Source organism: Danio rerio, chromosome 4, assembly GCF_052040795.2.
Source record: "Danio rerio strain M-AB ecotype USA chromosome 4, GRCz13ab, whole genome shotgun sequence".
Taxonomy (NCBI): domain Eukaryota; kingdom Metazoa; phylum Chordata; class Actinopteri; order Cypriniformes; family Danionidae; genus Danio; species Danio rerio.
The window spans coordinates 80611289-80637240 of NC_141024.2; the positions used below are offsets into that span (position 1 = coordinate 80611289).

The 25952-nt window shown below is 45.1% G+C and overlaps 2 long non-coding RNA genes, 19 other non-coding genes and 2 pseudogenes across 21 annotated transcripts; 18 read left to right on the forward strand and 5 right to left on the reverse strand.

Annotated features, from left to right (window-relative positions):
- Positions 1 to 494: 494 nt before the first annotated feature.
- Positions 495 to 577, reverse strand: trnal-cag (transfer RNA leucine (anticodon CAG)). The gene has a single exon. It is a non-coding gene; the product is annotated as a tRNA-Leu (tRNA).
- A 332-nt stretch (positions 578 to 909) lies between these two features.
- On the forward strand, positions 910 to 3864 carry LOC148683003 (uncharacterized). The gene is made up of 2 exons (XR_015942112.1): positions 910 to 1919; positions 2452 to 3864. It is a non-coding gene; the product is annotated as an uncharacterized LOC148683003 (long non-coding RNA).
- trnav-cac (transfer RNA valine (anticodon CAC)) lies at positions 2086 to 2158 on the forward strand. The gene has a single exon. It is a non-coding gene; the product is annotated as a tRNA-Val (tRNA).
- On the reverse strand, positions 3235 to 3317 carry trnal-cag (transfer RNA leucine (anticodon CAG)). The gene has a single exon. It is a non-coding gene; the product is annotated as a tRNA-Leu (tRNA).
- Positions 3865 to 4826: 962 nt separating the features above from the next.
- Positions 4827 to 4899, forward strand: trnav-cac (transfer RNA valine (anticodon CAC)). The gene has a single exon. It is a non-coding gene; the product is annotated as a tRNA-Val (tRNA).
- Positions 4900 to 5975: 1076 nt separating this feature from the next.
- Positions 5976 to 6058, reverse strand: trnal-cag (transfer RNA leucine (anticodon CAG)). Its single transcript has one exon. It is a non-coding gene; the product is annotated as a tRNA-Leu (tRNA).
- A 1331-nt stretch (positions 6059 to 7389) lies between these two features.
- On the forward strand, positions 7390 to 7462 carry trnav-aac (transfer RNA valine (anticodon AAC)). Its single transcript has one exon. It is a non-coding gene; the product is annotated as a tRNA-Val (tRNA).
- Positions 7463 to 7566: 104 nt separating this feature from the next.
- trnav-cac (transfer RNA valine (anticodon CAC)) lies at positions 7567 to 7639 on the forward strand. Its single transcript has one exon. It is a non-coding gene; the product is annotated as a tRNA-Val (tRNA).
- Positions 7640 to 8715: 1076 nt separating this feature from the next.
- On the reverse strand, positions 8716 to 8798 carry trnal-cag (transfer RNA leucine (anticodon CAG)). Its single transcript has one exon. It is a non-coding gene; the product is annotated as a tRNA-Leu (tRNA).
- A 338-nt stretch (positions 8799 to 9136) lies between these two features.
- LOC141381902 (uncharacterized) lies at positions 9137 to 15322 on the forward strand. Its single transcript, XR_015942113.1, has 2 exons — positions 9137 to 12415; positions 12497 to 15322. It is a non-coding gene; the product is annotated as an uncharacterized LOC141381902 (long non-coding RNA).
- On the reverse strand, positions 10652 to 10815 carry LOC137494476 (U1 spliceosomal RNA). Its single transcript, XR_015486765.1, has one exon. It is a non-coding gene; the product is annotated as a U1 spliceosomal RNA (small nuclear RNA).
- Positions 15323 to 16055: 733 nt separating the features above from the next.
- Positions 16056 to 16156, forward strand: LOC137495089 (U6 spliceosomal RNA; annotated as a pseudogene).
- A 420-nt stretch (positions 16157 to 16576) lies between these two features.
- On the forward strand, positions 16577 to 16683 carry LOC137494871 (U6 spliceosomal RNA). The gene has a single exon (XR_015484870.1). It is a non-coding gene; the product is annotated as a U6 spliceosomal RNA (small nuclear RNA).
- A 423-nt stretch (positions 16684 to 17106) lies between these two features.
- On the forward strand, positions 17107 to 17213 carry LOC137494621 (U6 spliceosomal RNA). Its single transcript, XR_015489245.1, has one exon. It is a non-coding gene; the product is annotated as a U6 spliceosomal RNA (small nuclear RNA).
- Positions 17214 to 17639: 426 nt separating this feature from the next.
- Positions 17640 to 17742, forward strand: LOC141382082 (U6 spliceosomal RNA). The gene has a single exon (XR_015485178.1). It is a non-coding gene; the product is annotated as a U6 spliceosomal RNA (small nuclear RNA).
- A 420-nt stretch (positions 17743 to 18162) lies between these two features.
- On the forward strand, positions 18163 to 18269 carry LOC141384308 (U6 spliceosomal RNA). The gene has a single exon (XR_015484703.1). It is a non-coding gene; the product is annotated as a U6 spliceosomal RNA (small nuclear RNA).
- A 419-nt stretch (positions 18270 to 18688) lies between these two features.
- On the forward strand, positions 18689 to 18799 carry LOC141382052 (U6 spliceosomal RNA). The gene has a single exon (XR_015485091.1). It is a non-coding gene; the product is annotated as a U6 spliceosomal RNA (small nuclear RNA).
- Positions 18800 to 19222: 423 nt separating this feature from the next.
- On the forward strand, positions 19223 to 19329 carry LOC141382051 (U6 spliceosomal RNA). Its single transcript, XR_015485008.1, has one exon. It is a non-coding gene; the product is annotated as a U6 spliceosomal RNA (small nuclear RNA).
- A 418-nt stretch (positions 19330 to 19747) lies between these two features.
- LOC137494971 (U6 spliceosomal RNA) lies at positions 19748 to 19854 on the forward strand. Its single transcript, XR_015484704.1, has one exon. It is a non-coding gene; the product is annotated as a U6 spliceosomal RNA (small nuclear RNA).
- Positions 19855 to 20277: 423 nt separating this feature from the next.
- Positions 20278 to 20384, forward strand: LOC137494622 (U6 spliceosomal RNA). The gene has a single exon (XR_015485114.1). It is a non-coding gene; the product is annotated as a U6 spliceosomal RNA (small nuclear RNA).
- Positions 20385 to 20807: 423 nt separating this feature from the next.
- LOC137494806 (U6 spliceosomal RNA) lies at positions 20808 to 20914 on the forward strand. The gene has a single exon (XR_015484868.1). It is a non-coding gene; the product is annotated as a U6 spliceosomal RNA (small nuclear RNA).
- Positions 20915 to 21332: 418 nt separating this feature from the next.
- LOC141382062 (U6 spliceosomal RNA) lies at positions 21333 to 21439 on the forward strand. The gene has a single exon (XR_015485087.1). It is a non-coding gene; the product is annotated as a U6 spliceosomal RNA (small nuclear RNA).
- Positions 21440 to 21862: 423 nt separating this feature from the next.
- Positions 21863 to 21936, forward strand: LOC137495125 (U6 spliceosomal RNA; annotated as a pseudogene).
- The last annotated feature ends 4016 nt before the right edge of the window (positions 21937 to 25952 follow it).

Below are 25952 nucleotides of genomic sequence, written 5' to 3' on the forward strand. Positions count from 1 at the left end.
TGTATCCGTAATCCGAGTGGGAATGGGAAGGTGATTCCACCAGCGTAGAACATTGAATGAAAACATTGTGGAAAGTGACTTTCCGTCTCTCTGCGCTGGCACCACAAGACAGTGCTCTCACCCTAACCGGAGGCTCCTGTGGTTATCACGATGGCTTTACAAGCGGAGGGTCTCCTGTTAGCAACTGGGCGGAAACATTCAGATTTGCTTTTACGCACATTCTCAATTGGCTCTCTGCTCACTGGATGATCCACGATACAAGGGCATGGATCTGTCAAATGTCATGACTTGACGTTGTACGAGGATTTGACGAAAAAAATGCCCTGCAAACCTTAAAAAGCAACACCATCCCAGGACAATTCTTTTGATCCCCTTTCAGTGCACTTGCATTAAAGCCCGCGTGATGCGGCACTTTGTCAGTGTTACTGTATCATTCGGACATGGGGGCAGAGAGTTAAAGAATTCAGCCTGAGCGCACTGCCGCAGGCTCGGTTTGTCAGAAGTGGGATTCGAACCCACGCCTCCAGTGGAGACTGCGACCTGAACGCAGCGCCTTAGACCGCTCGGCCATCCTGACATGCAAGCTTGGCAGGAGCTGTCTCCTGGGAGCCACACCGCAGTACCGTGACATGGAATCTGGTGCTTCACAGCTTGCCCAGCTCCGGCTGTCCAGCTCATTGGCGCTGCAGGCAGCTAATCTGTGCTCGCCTCCTGGGGCTGCGCCTAGTTTCAATAGCCAACACTTGACAGCTGTCATTGCTTACGGCCACACCACCCTGAGGGGGCTATAGAGCAAACAGGAAGTGAGTTGGCAGCAGTAAGGAGAGAAAGGCTCTCCCCATTTTGTTTGTCTACCTTTTTGTTTATTGACCTTGAGTGTTTTTGTTTGTTTGTTTTCTTTTTGTCTTTAAAAACCACCTAACAGCAGCATTTTGCTGACTGAAGGGTGGTTATGTAGTGTGTTTTATTTTTAATCATGGACAGATTCCCCGGCAACGACATGGAGATGGAGGGACTTGCAAGAAAGGATAAAGAAAATGGGCTGGATAATAGACGGAGAGGTAAAGAAAATGGACTTGACAACAGACAAAGAGATAAATAAAATGAAGAGCCCGGCCAACGAAGAGGTGAGAAAGGTAAGGATAAGCAAGAGGTACAAAGAAGAGTATGCACAAAGGAAGCAACAGTAACTGTAGAAGTAGAAAATGTAAAAGATGCAAGAAGATTTGATATAACCAAAGCAGTCACGGAGCTGATTGGAGAAGGAAGAATGCTGGCGGTGAGACCCAAACAAACAAAGGGAGTATGAAGTAACAATGGAGACTGAAGATGACACCGAAATTTTAATAGACAATGGATTGACAATTAAAGGAGTGAAATCTGAAGTACGGAGGTTACAAAACAGAGACTATGTTGTTTCGTTCAAGCATCTGCCTGTTTACCTAGCAAATGAAGAAATGTTAAGCAAGCTAGAGAGATGGGGAGTTTTCCCCATATCTAAAATTAAAAGAAGATTGTATCCTGGCACAAACATAGAAGATGGAACAAGGTTTGTAAAAAACAGATTTCCGGAAGAGATGGTCTCCTTACCATACAGTACCAAAATCGAGACGGCGGAAGCGCCACAGCACTTTAGAGTCATGCACACCAATCAGGTAAAAACCTGTCGACTATGCATGAGCTCAGAAAATGTGATGAAGGAACGCCCAGAATTCAGGTGCTTCAAATGTGACGAAAGGGGACATTTCGCAAGGACCTGTACAGCTGTGTCGGGCCCGGATTGTAAATTGGCCCTAATACCTGCAGGGAGCTTGTCACGCCGAGTTGGCTTTGTCCGCTCGATTGACCAACGCGTACGCCTTGTTTTATCCTTGCAGGCCTAACTTCGCTGGTGAAAGCACTTGTGGGGTTTCTGTAGTGTAGTGGTCATCACGTTCGCCTAACACGCGAAAGGTCCTCGATTCGAAACCGAGCAGAAACAGTGCTCTTCTTTTGGCGAGAAAATAATAGCATCCACTGCCGCACCAGCAATGATCGTCGACAGGCACCCAATCAAAAAGGGTTATCAGCTCGATCTGCTTGAAGGTTTCCGTAGTGTAGTGGTTATCACGTTCGCCTCACACGCGAAAGGTCCCCAGTTCGAAACTGGGCGGAAACAACCTCTGGCTTTTATGACAATTGTCAAATCAGGCTTCTGTTGAGTACTGACGTTCACTGAAAACATTCTTTCTGCAGAGCGGTGTGAGGCTAGAAGTTTGAATTCAGCTCAGTGTTTACCGCCCCTCGCGGTGTCGCAAACTTGCGTAGAATCTGATTTCTTTTAGCTTTGTGTTGTGCATGAGCAGGTGGCCAGTGCGTTTGCTGGCCCTTCACGGTGCAGACCGTACAAGACAGCTCTATAAAAAAAGACTATAAATACTTGAAGCAGCACTGGCCTATTGGTTTCCGTAGTGTAGTGTTTATCATGTTTGCATTACACGCTAAAGGTCTCCTGTTCGAAACTGGGCGGAAGCATACAATTAGCGGACACTTTTGTCCAAAGCGACATACAATAGTGGAGGTATTCAACAAGACGAGGCAATGCATACGAAAAAGGGCTATTTATTCCAAGTAATTTGTTTGTGCTCAGAGAATTTAGTGCTGGAGTAGGAGTTTCGTTTTCTTTAGAGAGAGGGATATTCACCGGGGTTCGGGTGTACTCTGAAGAGATGGGTGTTAGCTGTCGTTTGAAGGACACCGGTGTATCCGTAATCCGAGTGGGAATGGGAAGGTGATTCCACCAGCGTAGAACATTGAATGAAAACATTGTGGAAAGTGACTTTCCGTCTCTCTGCGCTGGCACCACAAGACAGTGCTCTCACCCTAACCGGAGGCTCCTGTGGTTATCACGATGGCTTTACAAGCGGAGGGTCTCCTGTTAGCAACTGGGCGGAAACATTCAGATTTGCTTTTACGCACATTCTCAATTGGCTCTCTGCTCACTGGATGATCCACGATACAAGGGCATGGATCTGTCAAATGTCATGACTTGACGTTGTACGAGGATTTGACGAAAAAAATGCCCTGCAAACCTTAAAAAGCAACACCATCCCAGGACAATTCTTTTGATCCCCTTTCAGTGCACTTGCATTAAAGCCCGCGTGATGCGGCACTTTGTCAGTGTTACTGTATCATTCGGACATGGGGGCAGAGAGTTAAAGAATTCAGCCTGAGCGCACTGCCGCAGGCTCGGTTTGTCAGAAGTGGGATTCGAACCCACGCCTCCAGTGGAGACTGCGACCTGAACGCAGCGCCTTAGACCGCTCGGCCATCCTGACATGCAAGCTTGGCAGGAGCTGTCTCCTGGGAGCCACACCGCAGTACCGTGACATGGAATCTGGTGCTTCACAGCTTGCCCAGCTCCGGCTGTCCAGCTCATTGGCGCTGCAGGCAGCTAATCTGTGCTCGCCTCCTGGGGCTGCGCCTAGTTTCAATAGCCAACACTTGACAGCTGTCATTGCTTACGGCCACACCACCCTGAGGGGGCTATAGAGCAAACAGGAAGTGAGTTGGCAGCAGTAAGGAGAGAAAGGCTCTCCCCATTTTGTTTGTCTACCTTTTTGTTTATTGACCTTGAGTGTTTTTGTTTGTTTGTTTTCTTTTTGTCTTTAAAAACCACCTAACAGCAGCATTTTGCTGACTGAAGGGTGGTTATGTAGTGTGTTTTATTTTTAATCATGGACAGATTCCCCGGCAACGACATGGAGATGGAGGGACTTGCAAGAAAGGATAAAGAAAATGGGCTGGATAATAGACGGAGAGGTAAAGAAAATGGACTTGACAACAGACAAAGAGATAAATAAAATGAAGAGCCCGGCCAACGAAGAGGTGAGAAAGGTAAGGATAAGCAAGAGGTACAAAGAAGAGTATGCACAAAGGAAGCAACAGTAACTGTAGAAGTAGAAAATGTAAAAGATGCAAGAAGATTTGATATAACCAAAGCAGTCACGGAGCTGATTGGAGAAGGAAGAATGCTGGCGGTGAGACCCAAACAAACAAAGGGAGTATGAAGTAACAATGGAGACTGAAGATGACACCGAAATTTTAATAGACAATGGATTGACAATTAAAGGAGTGAAATCTGAAGTACGGAGGTTACAAAACAGAGACTATGTTGTTTCGTTCAAGCATCTGCCTGTTTACCTAGCAAATGAAGAAATGTTAAGCAAGCTAGAGAGATGGGGAGTTTTCCCCATATCTAAAATTAAAAGAAGATTGTATCCTGGCACAAACATAGAAGATGGAACAAGGTTTGTAAAAAAACAGATTTCCGGAAGAGATGGTCTCCTTACCATACAGTACCAAAATCGAGACGGCGGAAGCGCCACAGCACTTTAGAGTCATGCACACCAATCAGGTAAAAACCTGTCGACTATGCATGAGCTCAGAAAATGTGATGAAGGAACGCCCAGAATTCAGGTGCTTCAAATGTGACGAAAGGGGACATTTCGCAAGGACCTGTACAGCTGTGTCGGGCCCGGATTGTAAATTGGCCCTAATACCTGCAGGGAGCTTGTCACGCCGAGTTGGCTTTGTCCGCTCGATTGACCAACGCGTACGCCTTGTTTTATCCTTGCAGGCCTAACTTCGCTGGTGAAAGCACTTGTGGGGTTTCTGTAGTGTAGTGGTCATCACGTTCGCCTAACACGCGAAAGGTCCTCGATTCGAAACCGAGCAGAAACAGTGCTCTTCTTTTGGCGAGAAAATAATAGCATCCACTGCCGCACCAGCAATGATCGTCGACAGGCACCCAATCAAAAAGGGTTATCAGCTCGATCTGCTTGAAGGTTTCCGTAGTGTAGTGGTTATCACGTTCGCCTCACACGCGAAAGGTCCCCAGTTCGAAACTGGGCGGAAACAACCTCTGGCTTTTATGACAATTGTCAAATCAGGCTTCTGTTGAGTACTGACGTTCACTGAAAACATTCTTTCTGCAGAGCGGTGTGAGGCTAGAAGTTTGAATTCAGCTCAGTGTTTACCGCCCCTCGCGGTGTCGCAAACTTGCGTAGAATCTGATTTCTTTTAGCTTTGTGTTGTGCATGAGCAGGTGGCCAGTGCGTTTGCTGGCCCTTCACGGTGCAGACCGTACAAGACAGCTCTATAAAAAAAGACTATAAATACTTGAAGCAGCACTGGCCTATTGGTTTCCGTAGTGTAGTGTTTATCATGTTTGCATTACACGCTAAAGGTCTCCTGTTCGAAACTGGGCGGAAGCATACAATTAGCGGACACTTTTGTCCAAAGCGACATACAATAGTGGAGGTATTCAACAAGACGAGGCAATGCATACGAAAAAGGGCTATTTATTCCAAGTAATTTGTTTGTGCTCAGAGAATTTAGTGCTGGAGTAGGAGTTTCGTTTTCTTTAGAGAGAGGGATATTCACCGGGGTTCGGGTGTACTCTGAAGAGATGGGTGTTAGCTGTCGTTTGAAGGACACCGGTGTATCCGTAATCCGAGTGGGAATGGGAAGGTGATTCCACCAGCGTAGAACATTGAATGAAAACATTGTGGAAAGTGACTTTCCGTCTCTCTGCGCTGGCACCACAAGACAGTGCTCTCACCCTAACCGGAGGCTCCTGTGGTTATCACGATGGCTTTACAAGCGGAGGGTCTCCTGTTAGCAACTGGGCGGAAACATTCAGATTTGCTTTTACGCACATTCTCAATTGGCTCTCTGCTCACTGGATGATCCACGATACAAGGGCATGGATCTGTCAAATGTCATGACTTGACGTTGTACGAGGATTTGACGAAAAAAATGCCCTGCAAACCTTAAAAAGCAACACCATCCCAGGACAATTCTTTTGATCCCCTTTCAGTGCACTTGCATTAAAGCCCGCGTGATGCGGCACTTTGTCAGTGTTACTGTATCATTCGGACATGGGGGCAGAGAGTTAAAGAATTCAGCCTGAGCGCACTGCCGCAGGCTCGGTTTGTCAGAAGTGGGATTCGAACCCACGCCTCCAGTGGAGACTGCGACCTGAACGCAGCGCCTTAGACCGCTCGGCCATCCTGACATGCAAGCTTGGCAGGAGCTGTCTCCTGGGAGCCACACCGCAGTACCGTGACATGGAATCTGGTGCTTCACAGCTTGCCCAGCTCCGGCTGTCCAGCTCATTGGCGCTGCAGGCAGCTAATCTGTGCTCGCCTCCTGGGGCTGCGCCTAGTTTCAATAGCCAACACTTGACAGCTGTCATTGCTTACGGCCACACCACCCTGAGGGGGCTATAGAGCAAACAGGAAGTGAGTTGGCAGCAGTAAGGAGAGAAAGGCTCTCCCCATTTTGTTTGTCTACCTTTTTGTTTATTGACCTTGAGTGTTTTTGTTTGTTTGTTTTCTTTTTGTCTTTAAAAACCACCTAACAGCAGCATTTTGCTGACTGAAGGGTGGTTATGTAGTGTGTTTTATTTTTAATCATGGACAGATTCCCCGGCAACGACATGGAGATGGAGGGACTTGCAAGAAAGGATAAAGAAAATGGGCTGGATAATAGACGGAGAGGTAAAGAAAATGGACTTGACAACAGACAAAGAGATAAATAAAATGAAGAGCCCGGCCAACGAAGAGGTGAGAAAGGTAAGGATAAGCAAGAGGTACAAAGAAGAGTATGCACAAAGGAAGCAACAGTAACTGTAGAAGTAGAAAATGTAAAAGATGCAAGAAGATTTGATATAACCAAAGCAGTCACGGAGCTGATTGGAGAAGGAAGAATGCTGGCGGTGAGACCCAAACAAACAAAGGGAGTATGAAGTAACAATGGAGACTGAAGATGACACCGAAATTTTAATAGACAATGGATTGACAATTAAAGGAGTGAAATCTGAAGTACGGAGGTTACAAAACAGAGACTATGTTGTTTCGTTCAAGCATCTGCCTGTTTACCTAGCAAATTAAGAAATGTTAAGCAAGCTAGAGAGATGGGGAGTTTTCCCCATATCTAAAATTAAAAGAAGATTGTATCCTGGCACAAACATAGAAGATGGAACAAGGTTTGTAAAAAACAGATTTCCGGAAGAGATGGTCTCCTTACCATACAGTACCAAAATCGAGACGGCGGAAGCGCCACAGCACTTTAGAGTCATGCACACCAATCAGGTAAAAACCTGTCGACTATGCATGAGCTCAGAAAATGTGATGAAGGAACGCCCAGAATTCAGGTGCTTCAAATGTGACGAAAGGGGACATTTCGCAAGGACCTGTACAGCTGTGTCGGGCCCGGATTGTAAATTGGCCCTAATACCTGCAGGGAGCTTGTCACGCCGAGTTGGCTTTGTCCGCTCGATTGACCAACGCGTACGCCTTGTTTTATCCTTGCAGGCCTAACTTCGCTGGTGAAAGCACTTGTGGGGTTTCTGTAGTGTAGTGGTCATCACGTTCGCCTAACACGCGAAAGGTCCTCGGTTCGAAACCGAGCAGAAACAGTGCTCTTCTTTTGGCGAGAAAATAATAGCATCCATTGCCGCACCAGCAATGATCGTCGACAGGCACCCAATCAAAAAGGGTTATCAGCTCGATCTGCTTGAAGGTTTCCGTAGTGTAGTGGTTATCACGTTCGCCTCACACGCGAAAGGTCCCCAGTTCGAAACTGGGCGGAAACAACCTCTGGCTTTTATGACAATTGTCAAATCAGGCTTCTGTTGAGTACTGACGTTCACTGAAAACATTCTTTCTGCAGAGCGGTGTGAGGCTAGAAGTTTGAATTCAGCTCAGTGTTTACCGCCCCTCGCGGTGTCGCAAACTTGCGTAGAATCTGATTTCTTTTAGCTTTGTGTTGTGCATGAGCAGGTGGCCAGTGCGTTTGCTGGCCCTTCACGGTGCAGACAGTACAAGACAGCTCTATAAAAAAAGACTATAAATACTTGAAGCAGCACTGGCCTATTGGTTTCCGTAGTGTAGTGTTTATCATGTTTGCATTACACGCTAAAGGTCTCCTGTTCGAAACTGGGCGGAAGCATACAATTAGCGGACACTTTTGTCCAAAGCGACATACAATAGTGGAGGTATTCAACAAGACGAGGCAATGCATACGAAAAAGGGCTATTTATTCCAAGTAATTTGTTTGTGCTCAGAGAATTTAGTGCTGGAGTAGGAGTTTCGTTTTCTTTAGAGAGAGGGATATTCACCGGGGTTCGGGTGTACTCTGAAGAGATGGGTGTTAGCTGTCGTTTGAAGGACACCGGTGTATCCGTAATCCGAGTGGGAATGGGAAGGTGATTCCACCAGCGTAGAACATTGAATGAAAACATTGTGGAAAGTGACTTTCCGTCTCTCTGCGCTGGCACCACAAGACAGTGCTCTCACCCTAACCGGAGGCTCCTGTGGTTATCACGATGGCTTTACAAGCGGAGGGTCTCCTGTTAGCAACTGGGCGGAAACATTCAGATTTGCTTTTACGCACATTCTCAATTGGCTCTCTGCTCACTGGATGATCCACGATACAAGGGCATGGATCTGTCAAATGTCATGACTTGACGTTGTACGAGGATTTGACGAAAAAAATGCCCTGCAAACCTTAAAAAGCAACACCATCCCAGGACAATTCTTTTGATCCCCTTTCAGTGCACTTGCATTAAAGCCCGCGTGATGCGGCACTTTGTCAGTGTTACTGTATCATTCGGACATGGGGGCAGAGAGTTAAAGAATTCAGCCTGAGCGCACTGCCACAGGCTCGGTTTGTCAGAAGTGGGATTCGAACCCACGCCTCCAGTGGAGACTGCGACCTGAACGCAGCGCCTTAGACCGCTCGGCCATCCTGACATGCAAGCTTGGCAGGAGCTGTCTCCTGGGAGCCACACCGCAGTACCGTGACATGGAATCTGGTGCTTCACAGCTTGCCCAGCTCCGGCTGTCCAGCTCATTGGCGCTGCAGGCAGCTAATCTGTGCTCGCCTCCTGGGGCTGCGCCTAGTTTCAATAGCCAACACTTGACAGCTGTCATTGCTTACGGCCACACCACCCTGAGGGGGCTATAGAGCAAACAGGAAGTGAGTTGGCAGCAGTAAGGAGAGAAAGGCTCTCCCCATTTTGTTTGTCTACCTTTTTGTTTATTGACCTTGAGTGTTTTTGTTTGTTTGTTTTCTTTTTGTCTTTAAAAACCACCTAACAGCAGCATTTTGCTGACTGAAGGGTGGTTATGTAGTGTGTTTTATTTTTAATCATGGACAGATTCCCCGGCAACGACATGGAGATGGAGGGACTTGCAAGAAAGGATAAAGAAAATGGGCTGGATAATAGACGGAGAGGTAAAGAAAATGGACTTGACAACAGACAAAGAGATAAATAAAATGAAGAGCCCGGCCAACGAAGAGGTGAGAAAGGTAAGGATAAGCAAGAGGTACAAAGAAGAGTATGCACAAAGGAAGCAACAGTAACTGTAGAAGTAGAAAATGTAAAAGATGCAAGAAGATTTGATATAACCAAAGCAGTCACGGAGCTGATTGGAGAAGGAAGAATGCTGGCGGTGAGACCCAAACAAACAAAGGGAGTATGAAGTAACAATGGAGACTGAAGATGACACCGAAATTTTAATAGACAATGGATTGACAATTAAAGGAGTGAAATCTGAAGTACGGAGGTTACAAAACAGAGACTATGTTGTTTCGTTCAAGCATCTGCCTGTTTACCTAGCAAATGAAGAAATGTTAAGCAAGCTAGAGAGATGGGGAGTTTTCCCCATATCTAAAATTAAAAGAAGATTGTATCCTGGCACAAACATACAAGATGGAACAAGGTTTGTAAAAAACAGATTTCCGGAAGAGATGGTCTCCTTACCATACAGTACCAAAATCGAGACGGCGGAAGCGCCACAGCACTTTAGAGTCATGCACACCAATCAGGTAAAAACCTGTCGACTATGCATGAGCTCAGAAAATGTGATGAAGGAACGCCCAGAATTCAGGTGCTTCAAATGTGACGAAAGGGGACATTTCGCAAGGACCTGTACAGCTGTGTCGGGCCCGGATTGTAAATTGGCCCTAATACCTGCAGGGAGCTTGTCACGCTGAGTTGGCTTTGTTCGCTCGATTGACCAACGCGTACGCCTTGTTTTATCCTTGTTTTATCCTTGTTTTATGGCTCTCTGCTCACTGGATGACCCATGATACTAGGGCGTGGATCTGTCAAATGTCATGACTTGACGTTGTACGAGGATTTGACGAAAAAATTCCCTGCAAACCTTAAACGACAGACGTCTGCAAAAGATTGCAGTTCTTGAAACAAAGTTACCTCTGATCCGAGCAGAAGCGTTCGCTTACTCAATGGCAGAAAAAATGATGACCTTTCACACAGTCTACATTCGTTCTGTCAGTAACAGCGGCCGGCCGGCAAATAAAATTCTGACATTCCACAGGGCACACTCGCTTGGCGGACAAAAGCCACCGGGGGCTCTCTTTGCGTGTTCTTTCACCTGGTCAAACCGCTTTGAGGGGGGACCTTTCGAGTAGTTTTCGGCAACAGAACAGACTCTTCTAGCGACGGGTGGGCAGGCCTTCCACAGGCACGCGCGGCTCTACTGAAGCAAAAGAGGCTTGGCAAAGGACGAGGAAGAGAGGGAAGCGCCGCTCCAGCCGGGTCCGACGCTACTGCCTGATCTCTGTCTTGAACCACTGTACTCAGGGGAGAGCGCGAACGCAGTCCCCCACTACCAGAAATTATGACGTCGAGATTCCAACATTTGGGGAATTCGCAGGGGTCAGCGTGGCCGGAGTGCAATGGCCAAGCCTCGCCCTGGGTGAACCACCTTCTTGATCATGGTATCTCCCCTGCCAGGTAGGTATGAGTTGCCGGGTGGCGCAAATGGCAGCCGCCGTTTTCTATCGGCCGTACTCCAGGGCGGTGATGCCCAGCAACCGAGCATGGGGAATGGGCCAGCAACCCCTGTCCCCTGACGGCGCTGTACTTGCAGCAGACGTGCCTGTGCCTGCAAACCACTCGCTAGTAACTGTGGCAACGCATGAAGAGTTTGAGCTTCCTCCGGATGCTTGCTTTGTGTTTTGTCATCAGTTGGGGCTGCCAACACATGGATTCCACTGGACGCACTCGATCTGGGGATAACAGACCCTCTATGGGGGGAGGGGAGGGGATCCTCTTGTTCTTTCTTTTCCTCCATCTGTTTTCTTTCTCTACAGATGTCGTTTTTCTCTGCTTAGTTTCTGATTTGGTCTATTTGGACATGTCGACCTCCTGCTTTGCTGCGGTTCGGACCGCCTTTGCCTAGAGCTCCGTGCTTTGCACTCTTGCCTTGTATATTTTGTGTCCTGTTTTCTTACGTCAGCCTATCAGCACAGTGCTCAAACGACATAGCTTGAAGAACACGACGGGATCTACAAACGTTCCGCAAAAGAACTTCACTGACGAAAGCGGAAGCGCTAACGAAACAACCTCTCGCTGCAAGCACCTTACATTCCTGGGACGGGAAACCACCGACGGCTGGCTGCGAAATTGCCTCTGGTTCAGATTGGTTTAGAACCGTCCCTCTGCCTAAAACGCCACAGACGTCTGCAAAAGATTGCAGTTCTTGAAACAAAGTTACCTCTGATCCGAGCAGAAGCGTTCGCTTACTTAATGGCAGATAAAATGATGACCTTTCACACGGTCTGCATTCGTTCCATCAGTAACAGCGGCAGGCTGGCAAATAAAATCCTGACATTCCACAGGGCACACTCGCTTGGCGGACAAAAGCCACCGGGGGCTCTCTTTGCGTGTTCCTTCACCTGGTCAAACCGCTTTGAGGGGGGACCTTTCGAGTAGTTTTCGGCGTCAGAACAGACTCTTCCAGCGACGGGTGGGCAGGCCTTCCACAGGCGCGCGCAGCTCTACTGGAGCAAAAGAGGCTTGGCAAAGGACGAGGAAGAGAGGGAAGCGCCGCTCCAGCCGGGCCCGACGCTACCGCCTGAACTCTGTCTTGAACCACTGTGCTCAGGGGAGAGCGCGAACGCAGTCCCCCACTACCAGAAATTATGCAGTCGAGATTCCCACATTTGGGGAGTTCGCAGACATCTGCCCAGGGAACGTGCAATGGTAACTGTAGACTGTAGACTCTCGTCCAACGAGAAGCCGCGATTGTCTACAGTTTGCTTAGACCCTGGGCTAATCGGAGGGATGCATTGTCTAAAGTTTAAAATCAGGGCCAATCAGCGCTGAGGATTTTCCAAAGTTTCTCTTGCTCTGAATGCTCAATTTATCGGGTCAGAAAGTTCATCTGCTGTCGAGATTAGTTCGTATGTTAAAGTGATTTTGTGTGGAAAGTTATTTTTATACTGTTATATTGATGCACAGTATGTTTTGTTCACGACATGTTTGAAATATCTCACTTTTTGAGCAGTATTCGTGAGGCTGCGCCTTCAGAAAGTACACCTGTTGTTGAGATTTCGTGTGGTAAGTTATTTTTATACTGTTATATTGATGCACAATATGTTCTGGTTACATCACGTTCGAAGTTTTTCACTCTTTGTGCAGCATTTTGTCTTTGTTCGTGAGGCTGCGCTGTCAGCAAGTACACCTGTCATAGTGATTTAGAGCGGTAGGTTATTTTTATCCTGTTCTGATAAACAGTATGTTTTGCTCACATCACATTTAAAATATTTCACTGTGTGTGCAGTATTTTGTCTGTGTGCCTGACGCTGCGCTGTCAGACGTTCATCCATTACAGAGATTTTGTGCGGTAAGTTATTTTTATTGTTACATTAATGCTAAGGTCACATCATGTTTGAAATATCTCATTCTTTGTGCAGTGTTTGGTCTGTGCTGGTGACGCTGTGTCGTCAGAAAGTTCACCTGTCCTAGAGATTTCGTGTTGTAGGTTATTTTTATACTGTGATATTACTTATATGTATATATGGCTGCACAAAACCTGAAAAAGTTTAGCTTATGTATTATTTTCAACGCTCGTGTCGGTTTGATAGCTCCATTCACATAGTAAACAGTTGTTTCATTAAAATATAGCAACCATCATGCTAATAAATAAATATCCCTTCATATACAGCAATATATGTGACCATGACAATTATTATCATTAGTTGTTACTATGAGAAGTAAAGAACATTTTAAGATCTTAGCTGGGACAAAACATATGATCCATACCTGTACACAGTAAAATCATCAGAGTAAAATTTACTCAGTTCAGAGAACATTTGGTCCCTCTCTAAATTGAGCAAAATTTACTCAGCAGCAGAGTAAAGTTAATGAGCCGATGATGAGTTTAATTAAGTGATGATTGAGGACTGATGATGAACACCTGCTGTTAATATGCAGAAACAGAAGAGAAGCAGCAGCAGCTACGCTCATTGCTTACCTGATTGACTTTATTTCTGTCAGATGTTCAAAAAATCCATATGAGACTGTGGCGAGGGGGCGTGGCCGAGAGCCGTGGGAACGGAGTAAGGCCACCGCGTAAGTGGATACACCTGCGGTGCGCACCTGCCTCGGATCCCACGGAAGGAGCTCTGGACCATAAAAGGAGGAACTATGGCAGAGGAAGCCGAGAGAGGACCGGGCCCGGACATATTTTACTTTTGCTTTCAGTTTGACGGCAGTCTTCGTGAGGAGCTGCCGTCCGTCCGTTTTGGTTTAGACACGGAGACTGCCGTCCCTGTTATTAATAAATATTTTAAAACTGCGTTGGTTCTCCGCCTCCTTCTTTCTGGCGGCCAAAGGGCCATGAACTTTATTACAGTGGTGCCGAAGCCCGGGAGAAGGAGGGACGCGTTGTCCAGATGCCCTTGCCGCTGAGAGAGGGGCGAGTGTTTGGGAGTTAACCCGAGTGGAGGAGAAACCTGTTCGTCTGCCCAGAGTGCCGGGACGGCCTGAGGCTGGCAAGGAAAGGATCTGCCTGCTGCCGTCTCCCAGCATGGGGAGGAGCAGGAGACGCAGGGCTCACCACCGAAGGGGAAAGTGCTGAAGGGAGCCATCCCACAGAACCCGGGGGAGTTGCCGCGATCCACCATGATGCCAGAGCCTGCATCCATCCACGGAAGCGGAGCAGGAGACCAGAGATGCCGCCAGCCAGCCAGGAGAACCGCCGCCGGACGCCAGAAGACAGACGGGTGGATAGATTCCTCCACAGGGCTCCCAGCACGTCATCGCATCTCTCAGCTGGTGGAGGACCGAGTGGCAGCGTGTCTGGAGAACCGAACCCCAATTTTTTTTTTCATTTTCCTCTCTCCCCTTTCCTGCCGTACTCTGTCTTTCCTTTTTTTTCATCTCCTGTTCTCTCGGCCCATCTCATATAGGTCTCGCAGGGGCTGTGGCGTCAACCCCCCCATTGTCTCCGTGAGGAGCTGCCGTCCCTGTTATTAATAAATATTTTTAAACTACGTCGGTTCTCCGCCTCCTTCTTCCAGGCGGCCAAAGGGCCGTGAACTTTATTACAGAGACTTATAGTGAAGTCCAGTGTTGTAATGAGAAACTAAATCATTTGGTGATGAAAGGTTAGTAATTTCAGGAAGAGAGTTAATACTAGCAAAAAAAGGATTCTAAATTAATATGTTTTATGTTACGGAAGGAAATAGTACGGAGAGATTTGGTGGAAGAAAGAGAGAGTGCAAAATTAAATCAGAGGAGAAAATTATCCGTTATAGGGAGTTCCTCAGCAGAGAGGTCAATGGGTGAAACACCAGAGCAGCAGATGAGGTTGAGGGTGTGTCCTTTAGAGTGTGTGGGAACATTGACATGCTGTTGAAGTCCAAAGCTCTCAAGACAGGATATAAAATCTCTTGTAAGGGAGTTATTAAAATTATCCACATGAATATTAAAATCTCCTAAAACCATAATATTAGGTGAGAGGGTGGTAATATGTGTTAAAAAGCAGCAAAGTCATTTAGAAATTCATTATTTAGTTTGGGTGGACGATAAATTATGGAAACATTTGTAGGTGTGGATCCAGAAAGTTTTGAAATCATAGATTCGAATGAAGGAATAATGTGAAAATGTTTTTAAAGGAAAATGAGAAAGATTTTCAAGAATGTGTTCTCAAAAATTTCTACATTTGTTTCAGAAACAAAGTGCATAAAAGACCAGTTTCAGAACAATTTTGGAAAAAAATATTTGTGGAAATAGACGAAGAGGGAATCTGGAAGAATTTAAAATGGAAATATTTAGACGCAAAAATTGAAACGTTGGATTATTTCATCAGACATAATGTTATTTTCACTGAAACAAAACTGGCACAAATTGGAAGCAGTGAGAATGCATTATGCAAAATATGTGGACTGGAAAATGAAGGTATTATGCATTTGTTTTTAAAATGTGTTGAATTTAATACATTTATGGCAAAGTTAAAAGAAAGTATTAAACAAATGATGAAAAGTAAAACTGATTGAGGAGGAGACAGAATGGTATAAAATATTTTTATTTGGTTTTAATTAGGGATGCACCGATATGGATTTTTTGGCCGATACCGATAACCGATAATTCTTCAGACTTGGAGGCCGATAGCCGATATGTATAGGCCGATAATAATAAATATTTTAAATTGTTATATTTTTATACAGCAAACTTCATAAAAGATTGAACTGCTCTTATGAACTGAATAGTCTATACTTGAAGCAAAAAAGATATGATTTCGAAATTGCAAGGTGTCAACATCGGATCGATAACGATAATCTTAAAAATAGCATTTATCGGACAATAACGATATGGGCGCCGATATATCGTGCATCCCTAGTTTTAATGGAAGTAAAACAAGAATTGCCAATTTGTTTCTATCAGTTGCAAGAACTGTAATTTGAGAAAGGAGAAACATTGTTAAAAATAAACATGCTAAAATGGAGTTATGGACAATGTGTAAAAGAAACTGGAAAACTATATTAAAACTGTGGAACAATATTTTAGAATGGAAGAAAAAGAGACTGAATTTTACAAAACGTTTATGTTGAATACTCCTTATATTACGTACTCACTAGATGGTTTGAAAATAGATTTGCCAGAATGATTATGCTTGTTGTTTTCCTGTTTTGAAACCAACATAATGTCATAAGGAATGTTTGTAAATGATATTTTTATATGCTTCTGAACTGATGTTTTGAAAAAAAAAAACATATACTTGGATCGATACAGAGAATATTAGCATGGCCCCTGCGAAAGGATGACACGCAAATCCGTGAAGCGCTCCATATTGCTGTTTTAGTGCGTGGGTAAAAGTACAGAAATGAAAAAAGACAAAAGGCTTTTCACGATTCCAAATGGTGCATGAGGATGGGTTTAGCAAATCGTGGGAGGTGCTACTGGGTCAACTGGAAAGTCTACATGTATGGTGAAAACGAATGTGGGATGCTTTGATCGTTTGTTTTGTTGTGCTAATGCACTTCCAAAGCCCTTGCTTTAGTGGGACTTTGCCATAGGCTATCCTGACACTCTAATTTCCCCCTGTCCATAAACTTGGTGACCTACTGCATCAATCAGTGTGCCTAGCACTGACAGGGCCAAAGCTCTGTAGTGCACGGCATACAAGTGGGAACATGGCTATTTGGGTCCCACCACCTTGAAGGAACATTGCTGGGACTCGAGGCGTACATATGCCCTGAGCCTGACTGCTGGTCTGTGCTTGCTACGGTGGCACATATACTAAAATTGGATCGATACAGAGAAGATTAGCATGGCCCCTGCGAAAGGATGACACGCAAATCAGTGAAGCGCTCCATATTGCTGTTTTAGTGCGTGGGTAAAAGTACAGAAATGAAAAAAGACAAAAGGCTTTTCACGATTCCAAATGGTGCATGAGGATGGGTTTAGCAAATCGTGGGAGGTGCTGCTGGGTCAACTGGAAAGTCTACATGCATGGTGAAAACGAATGTGGGATGCTTTGATCGTTTGCTTTGTTGTGCAACCAATGCACTTCCAAAGCCCTTGCTTTACTGGGACTTTGCCATAGGCTATCCTGACACTCTAATTCCCCCCTGTCCATAAACTTGGTGACCTACTGCATCAATCAGTGTGCCTAGCACTGACAGGGCCAAAGCTCTGTAGTGGACGGCATACAAGTGGGAACATGGCTCTCCAGGTCCCACCACCTTGGAGGAACATTGCTGGGACTCGAGGCGTACATATGCCCTGAGCCTGTCCACTCCTCCGTGCTCGCTACGGTGGCACATATACTAAAATTGGATCGATACAGAGAAGATTAGCATGGCCCCTGCGAAAGGATGACACGCAAATCCGTGAAGCGCTCCATATTGCTGTTTTAGTGCGTGGGTAAAAGTACAGAAATGAAAAAAGACAAAAGGCTTTTCACGATTCCAAATGGTGCATGAGGATGGGTTTAGCAAATCGTGGGAGGTGCTGCTGGGTCAACTGGAAAGTCTACATGCATGGTGAAAACGAATGTGGGATGCTTTGATCGTTTGCTTTGTTGTGCAACCAATGCACTTCCAAAGCCCTTGCTTTACTGGGACTTTGCCATAGGCTATCCTGACACTCTAATTTCCCCCTGTCCATAAACTTGGTGACCTACTGCATCAATCAGTGTGCCTAGCACTGACAGGGCCAAAGCTCTGTAGTGCACGGCATACAAGTGGGAACATGGCTCTCCAGGTCCCACCACCTTGGAGGAACATTGCTGGGACTCGAGGCGTACATATGCCCTGAGCCTGACTGCTGATCTGGCTCGCTATGGTGGCACATATACTAAAATTGGATCGGTACAGAGAAGATTAGCATGGCCCCTGCGAAAGTATGACACGCAAATCCGTGAAGCGCTCCATATTGCTTTTTTAGTGCGTGGGTAAAAGTACAGAAATGAAAAAAGACAAAAGGCTTTTCACGTTTCCAAATGGTGCATGACGATGGGTTTAGGAAATCGTGGGAGGTGCTGCTGGGTCAACTGGAAAGTCTACATGCATGGTGAAAACGAATGTGGGATGCTTTGATCATTTGTTTTGTTGTGCTAATGCACTTCCAAAGCCCTTGCTTTAGTGGGACTTTGCCATAGGCTATCCTGACACTCTAATTTCCCCCCGTCCATAAACTTGGTGACCTACTGCATCAATCAGTGTGCCTAGCACTGACAGGGCCAAAGCTCTGTAGTGCACGGCATACAAGTGGGAACATGGCTCTCCGGTTCCCACCACCCTGGAGGAACATTGCTGGGACTCGAGGCGTACATATGCCCTGAGCCTGACCACTGGTCTGTGCTCGCTACGGTGGCACATATACTAAAATTGGATCGATACAGAGAAGATTAGCATGGCCCCTGCGAAAGGATGACACGCAAATCCGTGAAGCGCTCCATATTGCTGTTTTAGTGCGTGGGTAAAAGTACAGAAATGAAAAAAGACAAAAGGCTTTTCACGATTCCAAATGGTGCATGAGGATGGGTTTAGCAAATCGTGGGAGGTGCTGCTGGGTCAACTGGAAAGTCTACATGCATGGTGAAAACGAATGTGGGATGCTTTGATCGTTTGCTTTGTTGTGCAACCAATGCACTTCCAAAGCCCTTGCTTAACTGGGACTTTGCCATAGGCTATCCTGACACTCTAATTTCCCCCTGTCCATAAACTTGGTGACCTACTGCATCAATCAGTGTGCCTAGCACTGACAGGGCCAAAGCTCTGTAGTGCACGGCATACAAGTGGGAACATGGCTCTCCAGGTCCCACCACCTTGGAGGAACATTGCTGGGACTCGAGGCGTACATATGCCCTGAGCCTGTCCACTCGTCCGTGCTCGCTACGGTGGGACATATACTAAAATTGGATCGATACAGAGAAGATTAGCATGGCCCCTGCGAAAGGATGACACGCAAATCCGTGAAGCGCTCCATATTGCTGTTTTAGTGCGTGGGTAAAAGTACAGAAATGAAAAAAGACAAAAGGCTTTTCACGATTCCAAATGGTGCATGAGGATGGGTTTAGCAAATCGTGGGAGGTGCTGCTGGGTCAACTGGAAAGTCTACATGCATGGTGAAAACGAATGTGGGATGCTTTGATCGTTTGCTTTGTTGTGCAACCAATGCACTTCCAAAGCCCTTGCTTTACTGGGACTTTGCCATAGGCTATCCTGACACTCTAATTTCCCCCTGTCCATAAACTTGGTGACCTACTGCATCAATCAGTGTGCCTAGCACTGACAGGGCCAAAGCTCTGTAGTGCACGGCATACAAGTGGGAACATGGCTCTCCAGGTCCCACCACCTTGGAGGAACATTGCTCGGACTCGAGGCATACATATGCCCTGAGCCTGACTGCTGATCTGTGCTCGCTACGGTGGCACATATACTAAAATTGGATCGATACAGAGAAGATTAGCATGGCCCTTGCGAAAGGATGACACGCAAATCCGTGAAGCGCTCCATATTGCTTTTTTAGTGCGTGGGTAAAAGTACAGAAATGAAAAAAGACAAAAGGCTTTTCACGTTTCCAAATGGTGCATGACGATGGGTTTAGCAAATCGTGGGAGGTGCTGCTGGGTCAACTGGAAAGTCTACATGCATGGTGACAACGAATGTGGGATGCTTTGATCATTTGTTTTGTTGTGCTAATGCACTTCCAAAGCCCTTGCTTTAGTGGGATTGCCATAGGCTATCCTGACACTCTAATTTCCCCCCGTCCATAAACTTGGTGACCTACTGCATCAATCAGTGTGCCTAGCACTGACAGGGCCAAAGCTCTGTAGTGCACGGCATACAAGTGGGAACATGGCTCTCCGGTTCCCACCACCCTGGAGGAACATTGCTGGGACTCGAGGCGTACATATGCCCTGAGCCTGACCACTGGTCTGTGCTCGCTACGGTGGCACATATACTAAAATTGGATCGATACAGAGAAGATTAGCATGGCCCCTGCGAAAGGATGACACGCAAATCCGTGAAGCGCTCCATATTGCTGTTTTAGTGCGTGGGTAAAAGTACAGAAATGAAAAAAGACAAAAGGCTTTTCACGATTATAAATGGTGCATGAGGATGGGTTTAGCAAATCGTGGGAGGTGCTGCTGGGTCAACTGGAAAGTCTACATGCATGGTGAAAACGAATGTGGGATGCTTTGATCGTTTGCTTTGTTGTGCAACCAATGCACTTCCAAAGCCCTTGCTTAACTGGGACTTTGCCATAGGCTATCCTGACACTCTAATTTCCCCCTGTCCATAAACTTGGTGACCTACTGCATCAATCAGTGTGCCTAGCACTGACAGGGCCAAAGCTCTGTAGTGCACGGCATACAAGTGGGAACATGGCTCTCCAGGTCCCACCACCTTGGAGGAACATTGCTGGGACTCGAGGCGTACATATGCCCTGAGCCTGTTCACTCGTCCGTGCTCGCTACGGTGGCACATATACTAAAATTGGATCGATACAGAGAATATTAGCATGGCCCCTGCGAAAGGATGACACGCAAATCCGTGAAGCGCTTCATATTGCTGTTTTAGTGCGTGGGTAAAAGTACAGAAATGAAAAAAGACAAAAGGCTTTTCACGATTCCAAATGGTGCATGAGGATGGGTTTAGCAAATCGTGAGAGGTGCTGCTGGGTCAACTGGAAAGTCTACATGCATGGTGAAAACGAATGTGGGATGCTTTGATCGTTTGCTTTGTTGTGCAACCAATGCACTTCCAAAGCCCTTGCTTTACTGGGACTTTGCCATAGGCTATCCTGACACTCTAATTTCCCCCTGTCCATAAACTTGGTGACCTACTGCATCAATCAGTGTGCCTAGCACTGACAGGGCCAAAGCTCTGTAGTGCACGGCATACAAGTGGGAACATGGCTCTCCAGGTCCCACCACCTTGGAGGAACATTGCTGGGACTCGAGGCGTACATATGCCCTGAGCCTGACTGCTGATCTGTGCTCGCTACGGTGGCACATATACTAAAATTGGATCAATACAGAGAAGATTAGCATGGCCCCTGCGAAAGGATGACACGCAAATCCGTGAAGCGCTCCATATTGCTTTTTTAGTGCGTGGGTAAAAGTACAGAAATGAAAAAAGACAAAAGGCTTTTCACGTTTCCAAATGGTGCATGAGGATGGGTTTAGGAAATCGTGGGAGGTGCTGCTGGGTCAACTGGAAAGTCTACATGCATGGTGAAAACGAATGTGGGATGCTTTGATCATTTGTTTTGTTGTGCTAATGCACTTCCAAAGCCCTTGCTTTAGTGGGATTGCCATAGGCTATCGTGACACTCTAATTTCCCCCCGTCCATAAACTTGGTGACCTACTGCATCAATCAGTGTGCCTAGCACTGACAGGGCCAAAGCTCTGTAGTGCACGGTATATAAGTGGGAACATGGCTCTTCGGGTCCCACCACCTTGAAGGAACATTGCTGGGACTCGAGGCGTACATATGCCCTGAGCCTGACCACTGGTCTGTGCTCGCTACGGTGGCACATATACTAAAATTGGATCGATACAGAGAAGATTAGCATGCCCCCTGCGAAAGGATGACACGCAGATCCGTGAAGCGCTCCATATTGCTGTTTTAGTGCGTGGGTAAAAGTACAGAAATGAAAAAAGACAAAAGGCTTTTCACGATTCCAAATGGTGCATGAGGATGGGTTTAGCAAATCGTGGGAGGTGCTGCTGGGTCAACTGGAAAGTCTACATGCATGGTGAAAACGAATGTGGGATGCTTTGATCGTTTGCTTTGTTGTGCAACCAATGCACTTCCAAAGCCCTTGCTTTACTGGGACTTTGCCATAGGCTATCCTGACACTCTAATTTCCCCCTGTCCATAAACTTGGTGACCTACTGCATCAATCAGTGTGCCTAGCACTGACAGGGCCAAAGCTCTGTAGTGCACGGCATACAAGTGGGAACATGGCTCTCCAGGTCCCACCACCTTGGAGGAACATTGCTGGGATTCGAGGCGTACATATGCCCTGAGCCTGAATGCTGATCTGTGCTCGCTACGGTGGCACATATACTAAAATTGGATCGATACAGAGAAGATTAGCATGGCTCCTGCGAAAAGGAACCTGATGGATCTTCTCTGTCCCCACCCTGTGGCCCCCAGCAGTCCTCTCGACGTCACATGGCCTTAGACTGCAAGGTAGTGACCCCTGAACCCCATTGGGGTCACCTGTGACCTTGACAGGTGCTCATGCTTGCTGAAATTAAAGAAATTACCCAATATGGTAAAAAATCAAAGGCGGGAACTGGCATAATTAGCCATGTGCTTTCTGGGGTATGACAGGTGCATATTAATTAGCCATGTGCTGTAGACTGCTCTCATTGTATATCATATATTACATCATTTGAAAAAGAAAATCCATTTTAAATAAATTGAGTAACATATAATTATTAAAAATAGTATTATTTTTTAATAAATGTATTACATTATATTCAAATATAATTGTATGTTTATTTGCAACATAACTAAATATAGCTTTTTTGAATTGCATGTCAGTTAGATAAAATGTTTTTATAATCAGGACTTATATTTTACACCTTTTAAGAAATAAAATATTTTAATAGTTCAATAATAAACATACTGAAATATTGACTTTTAAATGTTTTAGAATTTTGTAAATTATATTGACCGTAATGTTCAGGTAACTTATTTATTAATATTAAATAACACATAATAAAATATTTAAACAACTGATTAAACTAAATATAGTACATAAAATATTAGGTTGTAGGATATAAGAAATATTACATTAAAATACTTTCAAATTTAAATTTCAGGCATTGATATTTAAATAGGTTTGTCATTTTTTTAAAGTTTAATAAATTATTTAAAAATTCAATTAAATATATTTTAAAATATTTCATTTACATCAATGTTTACAGTTATATTTACATATACACATATTTTTAGGTGTTACTGCATTTACATTGAACATTTACTTAAGTTTAATTTACAATATAATTTTATACCATTTTTATTTTTACTGTTAGCTAAACTACAGTTTATAACTTGTTTATGAATAATATACAGAACCCTAATATTACCATCCTTTAAATTACACAATAATAACATTAAAGCAACCACATGAATATGTGTACGCGGTGTATTTTTGGAAGCTTTATTTTATCCTTTAACACTTGTTTGCAATAAATGAATAGAAAAAATGATGAATGTAAAGTGTAATATAAATATTGTGTAAAGTTATTCGAGTCACAACAGATAACCCACTCTTGGGACACTGTAGCTACTGAACAAATCTTTAAAAAAAAGCTGAAATGTACAAAGAGATTAGAAATAAAATAGAAAAATGTTTATTTACACAAAATATATAACCATTTATACTTTTAACATATTAGGGCAGTACAATATAGCGTAAAATTATTTTATTATCACAACAGTTTATGCAATATTTAAAAAAAAAAATCACAAACATATGATAAATTATTTTATAAACTACCTTCCCAGTAGTTGCTGCTCGGCTATTTGCTAGAGCAGCTCAAAGCATAACCCAGAGCTGTAAATAAACACTAATAGCAGAAGTTAAGAAGAAAAAAGAAAATGACAACAGCCAATCAGAGTCAGAATATCTTGCCTATTTGTTTTAAAGACTAAATGTTTGCACCTTTACAGTGTTTTTAGACTTAGACTTAATTTTTAAAATTAGTTATTTGCATCTGAACAATATATTTTAACTGTTTAATATTATTAAGTAAATGATTTAATAACACAGATAAAAAAATGCATTTTTGTAGGGAAATGTTATCTTAGAAATAATAGCATTTTCTATGCTATCATAAAGCCCTAAAACTTATAAATGTATATATCTATTTGTTTTATACAAAATAAACATTTATCTTGCTTAATTGTTTTAAAGACTAAATGTTTGCACCTTGACAGTGTTTTTAGACTTATAATTTTTAGAATTAGAGTTAATTGCATCTAAACAATATTTTTCAACCCCTTAATATTATTAAGTAAATGATTTAATAACAGAAAAAAAATCATTTGTCTAGGAAAATGTTATTTTAGAAATAATCGCGATTTTCTATGCTATCATAAAGCCCTAAAACATATACATGTATATATCTATTTTTTGTAAAGCAAAATAAACATTTACAACAAAAGTGGTCGTCTTTATAGTCTGTTTTGTCTCCTTTTTAACTTCCTCTATCCACTGCACCGCTTTATAAATCGCGCTTCCTGGAGGTCCCGCCCAGCGGCCAATCGGAGCGCACGTTCAGTGGAACTTTCTCAAAGAGCCAACGGCACGCTACATGACATGACCAAATTCGGAAGCACGCTTTGTGGAACTTTGCGTCGACCAATCCCGAGCCAGGCGTCGGGCCAATCAGGAAGAAGGGAAAGTGGAACTGTGGAACGGGAAGGGAACCGAAGATTCTCCCGCAAGAGGCGCAAGGATGACACGCAAATCCGTGAAGCGCTCCATATTGCTTTTTTCAAGAGTTCACACTTAGCTGATAATCAATAAAGCGTATTTGGCATGCTGTCCCGGGAGAGAGCCCTGAGCTCGTAATATCCTCGAGCCCGGGGCTCCCTCCCATTAGAAGGGCGAGAGGGGAATTCGAGGTCAGGTAGGTCTCGAGAACTCCCCTGCTTGTCACCGTGAGACGTGTAAACTCAGGTTGTATTGGGTGATAATTTGTTTTAGTCGATTGGCTATGGTTTATGTTTTTGGACGGTGGGAGGAAACCGGGGAACCCGGGGAAAACCCACGCGAACACGGGGAGAACATGCAAACTCCACACAGAAACACCAACCAGCCCGATGGGTTGGACTAGCGGTGTTCTTGCTGTGAGGCAACAGTGCTAGCCACTGGGCCACCGTGTCGCCCGATCAGAAAAAGTGGGAGGATGTAGGGGTGGAAGGGGGGGAGCTTCAAGTCAAAGATAACTGGAGTGGAAAACTCAGGTTATTTATAATGCTTCCGTAATCATCTAATAGGGCTGATTACGGAGCTAACAAGGAGCCAGCCGTGTTGATTATAAGCACGTGATCCTCTCGAAATTAGTTTATGAATAAACCACACTTCAAGAGTTCACACTTAGCTGATAATCAATAAAGCGTATTTGGCATGCTGTCCCGGGAGAGAGCCCTGAGCTCGTAATATCCTCGAGCCCGGGGCTCCCTCCCATTAGAAGGGCGAGAGGGGAATTCGAGGTCAGGTAGGTCTCGAGAACTCCCCAAAAGGCAAAGGTTTTCATCTCGGGACAGCAGCCGCGTATTGAAGTGCCCCCCAAAAGGCGAGAGGTCAGTGCCATATCCGGCTGCTGAATGTAAATTGAAGTGAGATAGGTTACTGCAGGAGAAAAGTTGAAACTGATTCTTAGGAGAGGCTGGGGACTCTGTTGGAGTTGGGTTCGGGGAGGCAGGGTTGGGAGCCTAACGGAAGAAAGGAGAGTAGCAGAGGGATTTGGTGCTAGAAATAGGAAAGTAGCGGAGTAACTCAACGCTGAAAGAAGAAAAGTAGCGGAGGAACTCAACGCTGGGAAAGGGGAATGTAGTGGGTAGGGGAAAGGGGTTGTAGAGGGGGTGGAGAGAAGAGCGGAAGCATTCGACGCTGGAAGGAAGTAAAGAGGATGCGGAGGAACTCAACGCTGGGAAGAAGAGAGCATGAGATGCGGAGGAACTCGACGCTGGAAAGGTAAAGAATAGAAACCTATGGGGATCAGAGCTCTGGGTCAACTCCGTGGGAGTTAGAGCTGTAGGATTGGACTACTACAGGAGTCTGGGAAGGGAGGGAGAGGTGGAGACTCCTGTAGGTGGTGGGCTGAGCAGGACTCCGGGGGAGTCAGAACGTGGGAAGACTCCTTGGGAGTCAGATTGGTGAGTGATGTTTTTGAAATATAGAAAGAGTAGCGGAGGAACTCAATGCTGAAAATAGTAAAGTAGCGGAGAAACTCAACGCTGAAGAAAGAAAGTAGCGGAGAAACTCAACGCTGAAAGGGGGATTGGGAGTTAAAGGTGGGGAGAGGAGAGAAGTTGTAAGAGGGGGGAGAGGAAAGAGCGGAAGCATTCGACGCTGGAAGGAAGAGAAAGAGATGCGGAGGAACTCAACGCT